We start from the raw sequence: 6,000 nt of genomic DNA, 5'->3' as shown, positions 1-6,000 counted from the left end.
ATCAAAGGTTGCACTCCTCCAGGGACTAACAGCTGAGTGATGTACATGAACATATTTCAGCCTCAGACCAGTCAGCCAAGAACAGCCAGGCCTATGCCTGACGTGGAGACATGCAGTGGAACTCTGAACACAAACAGTTCTAATTATGCCCATCCAGTCATGCGCTGGCCTCGGTCGCGCAGACTTTCATTTGAAGTGGGTCAGCGGAACTTGGAATGTTCCATCTGTAACATTCTAGTTTGTTAGGATCATACTGACCGAAATTAATTGAGTCTGCTTCGCTCAGTAAGAAACCAGATCACTTTAATATTTATACAGCTTTTAGCCTCTTCTGGACAAGCCACGCCAAAACAGCTCAAACCAAATGGGATGTGTACAGTGGTCAAAAAACCAAACAAACCCACAACCTATTCATATGGATGGGCGTGTAGGCCAACCCTTTGTCAACCATGTACTCCGCAGAGCTTGGGGTTGTGTTGTTTTGTTTTGGTGTGTGTTGTTTGCTGTTTTGATGGTTGTGATGACATGATGTTTACTTTCTGTTAGGACCTAGTCCTTGGATGCAGGGTTAGATAATTTTACTAGCATAATTGCTATCCCCCACACAATCATCTTGTAGATACCTTCCTATCTTGGACACTGTTGGCATTGGGTTTACATAAGCTGACATGTGTGTGTGTGTGTATGTCATATGTGTGTATATATGTGTGTGTGTTTGTGTGTGTGTATGTCATATGTGTGTATATATGTGTGTGTGTTTGTGTGTGTGTGTGTGTGTATACTTGCTGTAATGAATCTCAGAAGCATCCTTAGCACTCACACCACTACCACATCACTGGTAAGTGAGCTGGTAACACAAGCTAGGCTCTTTAACAAGGCAGATGTTACCACACTTTAAGCAGAACTCTGGCTGTTGCTGCCTTCTGAGTGAAGACCAGTTCTTCGGGTGTTGCATAGTGCAGAAAAACTACAAAGTGCAGCAAGAGCAATATTTGGAGTCCAAAGTTGAAGAATTGGAATTCTTCAGAATTATCTTTTCCCATTAAATCTAGCAAGAAATGGAGATGTTGGAAAATTCAGCAATGTGTCAAGCCAGATCACGGGGGGTAATGTACTTGCATCACAGATCCTAACCCAATGCATTGGCTTCGTTCATAATTTCGAAAAGTTAGAAACAAGAATAATTCTTGTTTAGTGTGTTTCTCTTCCTTGTGTATGTTATTTCATTAGAACTATCCAAGGCCCACCGTAGTACAGTAGTACGCAGATAAAAAGCCATGGCCTGATTTGTTTGCTATGTACATGCTGTCACGGCTAAGGATATCTAAATGCCCTTATTTAATTCTTCCAGTTAGATAGTAGGAAGCTCCAATTGCCTGGGTAGAGATGAAACTGCTGTTTTGCTATTTCTGAACTTTCAAGGTTTATAGAACAAACATTTCCCTTTTCTTCCTAAGAGGAAGTAGCCCTTATTGTCCCTCTGTCTACACACACGTCCCCCCACACAGCCATCGCGTGTGTCCAGAGTTTCCAGCTAGCTTTGTCGGAAGTACCATTTTATACTCCAGTTCCTAGGAAATTCCAGCAGCCCAACCTAGATTTTTTGGGTGCCGGAAGCTGAGAGTGCTCCGTGTGGAAAAACAGATACTGTGCTCCACAGGATGACCAAAAAATAATATTTATTCCAAGGAAGCCATCTATTTAGGCTGGGGCTAAAAATCTTTCACAAGACTCATATAAATTGATTTTAAATCAATGTTTTTGATTACACCAGGAAGACGTGAGTAGAGCTTTTGCTATTACTGCATCCTCTGAACTCTTCATTATCTTAATTCCACAATCATTTTGTCTAGGCCTGTCTGTGATAGCCTGTGGGATTCTATAGAATCCCAGGCTATCACAGAATTTCCAATCACTTACGAAAATTGAGAAAACAATATACCCACTTCCATGCACTATCCCCAGGCTTAAGTAGGTAGCCACAACTTGGATGGATTCTGTGCTAACTGTCTTGTCAAAGGACATTTTAAAGTACACAGAAGGTGTGTCGCTCGCTCTTAGAATTCTCTAGTTGCCCCAGGGAAGAGTCCCTTCAATTGGCTACCCAATAGGGAGTGGTCAGTCCTGATATCATATACACAAGATGACATTTATGGACGGAGAAGGCTGTATTTATATGGTATGTGTACATATGTATACACATACACGCATAGATTATATAATAATGTATGTTATATAATCTATGCGTGTATGTGTATACACATGTACATACACACATGTGTATGTATATATGTAATAGCAATTAAAGGAAAAGAAGTCATGAACTTGAGAGACCACAAAGGGATTAGAAGGAGAAAAGGGGGAGAATGATGTACTTAAAATTTCAAAAATAAATTTAAAATTATTATAATAAAAAAGAAAATGTGTTACTCATGTGTCCTCAGTTTAATAACACAATATACAGGGGGATGGATTCTTGAGTAGATTGGATGGGAGTGAGTGATTTCATAGTGTAGAACAAAAAATGACCAAAATAAGGGGAATATTTATGTATTCATTTTCATACATGTAATATACTAAGTGTTGCTAATCACCTGCCAGGTATTGACAGCCAAACCAGGCAAACATATTACAGCACATTCTAGTCTTTGAGAAATTAAGAATTTAATAAATGAAAAGCAGCCTGGCTCCCTTGTAGGAACAGAATATATCAAACTGAAAACTACTGATCTGGTTCTGGTCTGATGGGAAACTCAAAAGCAGAATCCCCAAAGTGTGACCTGTACCACAGTGATCTGTACGTGTCCACAAACAACCCTCACCCAGTAGGTAAGAGGGAAGTGACAATGGCCCCAAGCACCCGAGAGGAGGGTAGACAGGTTACGGAAGAGCTGCTGGGTGCTTGCAGCCTGAGCAGACTAGACTCACCTGAGGACCAGGAGAGACCAAATTGGTCTTCGCAAGAAGCGAAGACAAAGGTTTGGTTTTGGCTTTGATTTTTTTTTAACCCACTAAAGAATATTCTCCTGACACATATAGAAAAGTTCAAATGTGTATATGGAAACTGCTTTTATGTTTTTCCAGCTGCCAAGACCCGAATAATCACACAGAAACTATTAATTACAACACTGTTTAGCCTATTAGCTCAGGCTTCTTATTAATTTTTGTTTTGTTTTTTTTCAAGACAAGGTTTTTCTGTAGCTTTGGAGCCTGTCCTAGAACTAGCTTTTGTAGGCCAGGCTGGCCTCGAACTCACAGAGATCTGCCTGTCTCTGCTACCCGAGTGCTGGGATTAAAAGCGTGTGCCACCACCGCCAGCCTAACTCTTACATCTTAAATTAACCAATTTGTATTATTTGATGTTTTACCTTGAGGGTCATGGTTTGTTACTAATTGCTTTTTGGATCTACATGCATCTGCCTGACTCAGCCTTCTTTCTCCCTGCATTCAGTTTAGTTTTCCCACCTAGCTATGTTCTGCCCTGCCATAGGCCAAAGGAGCCTACAGCATACAGAGGGGAGTCTCACATCAGAACTGTTTATTTTGTGTGTGTGTTTCAAGTAAGCAAATCCAATTCTTTTTTTTCAAGTACTCACCGAAGCATCCTGTCTGCTGAACAAATAAAGGACGTATAATGTCGGCGACCAACACTGCTCAGGAGGCAGTCTTTTTCTTCTGGGGACAAATGTACAGTGAGATACACAGAAGAAAATGATAAGGGGAAAGGAGGAGAAAAGACATGGAGGTTTAGGCTGTGATGGGCAGGTAAGTAAAGCCCCAGGAGCGTGGCACAGAGGTCCAAACCATGAATCTTGGGGCCTAAGTGCCTAGGTTCAAATTCTGCCTCTATCATATAGTAGCTGTGTCTCAAACAAACCATTGTGTGTGTGTGTGTGTGTGTGTGTGTGTGTGTGTGTGTGTGTGTGTGGTGAGGGTTTGGAGTGTTAAACTTCTGGCTTCACATGTGCTAGGCAAATACCCTACTTCTGACCTATTTTTTTCCCAGCCTTTTTTTTTTTAAATTTTGAAATAGGGTCTCACTAGGTTGCCCAGGCTAGCTCTGAACTTCTTCTGTAGCCCAGGCTGACTTTGAACTTTCAATCTTCCATTTTCAGTTTTCCTGGGTCGCTGGATTCGTAGGCCTAAACTGCTAGGGCAGTCAGTAAGTGACTTCTGTGTGCTCCCCCTTTCTCATCTGTAGACAGGGTACAAAACATTGCCTGGTCTAGAGTGGGCTTCCTGGAAGGATTGTTGGAGCTACATAGGAAAGTTCCTGTCATTAGTCAGAGCTCAGTGTTTGCTGTCAATCAGCGTACCTTCTCTCACAGTTCACGCTGCAAACCTTCTTTTCATGACACAGTGAGTCTTGTCCCTTGCCTGATTATAATGACAAGCATGTGCATGAAATTTTTTTTTTGTTTGTTTTTTGTTTTTTCGAGACAGGGTTTCTCTGTGGCTTTGGAGCCTGTCCTGGAACTAGCTCTGTAGACCAGGCTGGTCTCGAACTCACAGAGATCCGTCTGCCTCTGCCTCCCTAGTGCTGGGATTAAAGGCGTGCGCCACCATCGCCCAGCCTGTGCATGAAATTTTATCATACCTCCTTAAAAGATCAGATAAGGTTTATCGCCTTGAATTTTTTCAAACCTTAATTTTCCTGTCGAAATAAATTTCAGAGAGAGAGAGAGAGAGAGAGATATCACTAGATTTTCTAAAATTTAGGAAACAAAACTAGTACAGAAATAGAAACCACAGTATGGACATAGTCAAACCAGAATTATATAGGAGCTTAGCAGGAAAGAATATTATGTTCTATTGTGGTTTATCCACAAGTTAACATGCTGCCCAACCAACCTGGACAATTCTAAGTGTTTCTCAGATCATACATTCCCGGGTTTTAGAAAAGCCCAGAGGCAGGCATCTTGAGCTCCTGAGGTACCGACTCTGGAGATGCTGGAGCAGCATGATGCTTTGTTCTGGGGGATGCTGCAGTGACCTGTTGCCATAGTTTCTGAAGTGGGAGTCCATTCTATGTTCAGTAAAGACTTCCATTTTTATTCCATAAGGATCTTTTGCTTATTTATATTCATTTCCCCACTTTAGTGGTTAGGAGAATATCTATATATCAAACAGGCCTAAGGAGAGTTGATCAAATAAGACAGTAGAAACATCCAGACTCAGCTTCTGACCCCCTCTTTACCTGCCTCTCTTCTCCCATCTCCACCTGGGACTTTGGGAAGGTGGCAACCGTGTTTCAGGCTGTCTTTGCTGGCAGTGCCCATGTCTTAGTTTCTTTTCTTGTTGCTTTGATCAAACACTCTGATAAATCTACTTAAGGGTGGGGGGCATATTTGGATCAAAGTCCCAGGTTGCAGTCCATTGTGGAAGAAAAGTTATAGAATATGAGCTTGAGAGAACTGGTCATACTATACCCATAGTCAAGAGCAGAAAACAGTAAATGAATGCATGCCTGCTTGTGTCCAGCTTGCCTTCCCCACCTTATTTACTCTAGGTTCTCCTTTCAGAGAAATAGCTACAATTAAGGTATCTCTTTCTACACCAACTAGTGGAATCAAGATAATCCTCCAGGCCCAGAATCCTGTCTCCCCTGCGATGCTACATTGTGCAAAGTTGACAGTCAACACTAACCATCATACTTTCTAAGAAGGACTGGCCTTACATCTTGTCATTGTTCACAATGTGTTGCCCTGCCCCAGCACTTAAAAATGTGTGCATATATTTCCAAATTTCTACACCAAATTGTTCCTTACAGCAGAGAGAGATCAGTGTAGTCTCTGGACATGACATGTCAAAAGGAGGGTTCGACGATGAGGTCTTCAGTGCAGGCAAACCTTAAAACCTCAAAAATAAAACAAAAAGAGCAAAAGTAAAGCATCTTAGAAAATTGTAGTTTTATTGCAAAAATGTCTGAACAATTTATATTCTGCTTAAAATGGCACACACACACACACACACACACACACACACCCCACAATGTGTGAG

This window comes from Alexandromys fortis, unplaced genomic scaffold (genome assembly GCF_014885135.2).
Source record: "Alexandromys fortis isolate MF-2015 unplaced genomic scaffold, M_Fortis_MF-2015_v1.1 scaffold_76, whole genome shotgun sequence".
Taxonomy (NCBI): Eukaryota; Metazoa; Chordata; class Mammalia; order Rodentia; family Cricetidae; genus Alexandromys; species Alexandromys fortis.
Note: the sequence above shows the minus strand (reverse complement) of the source record.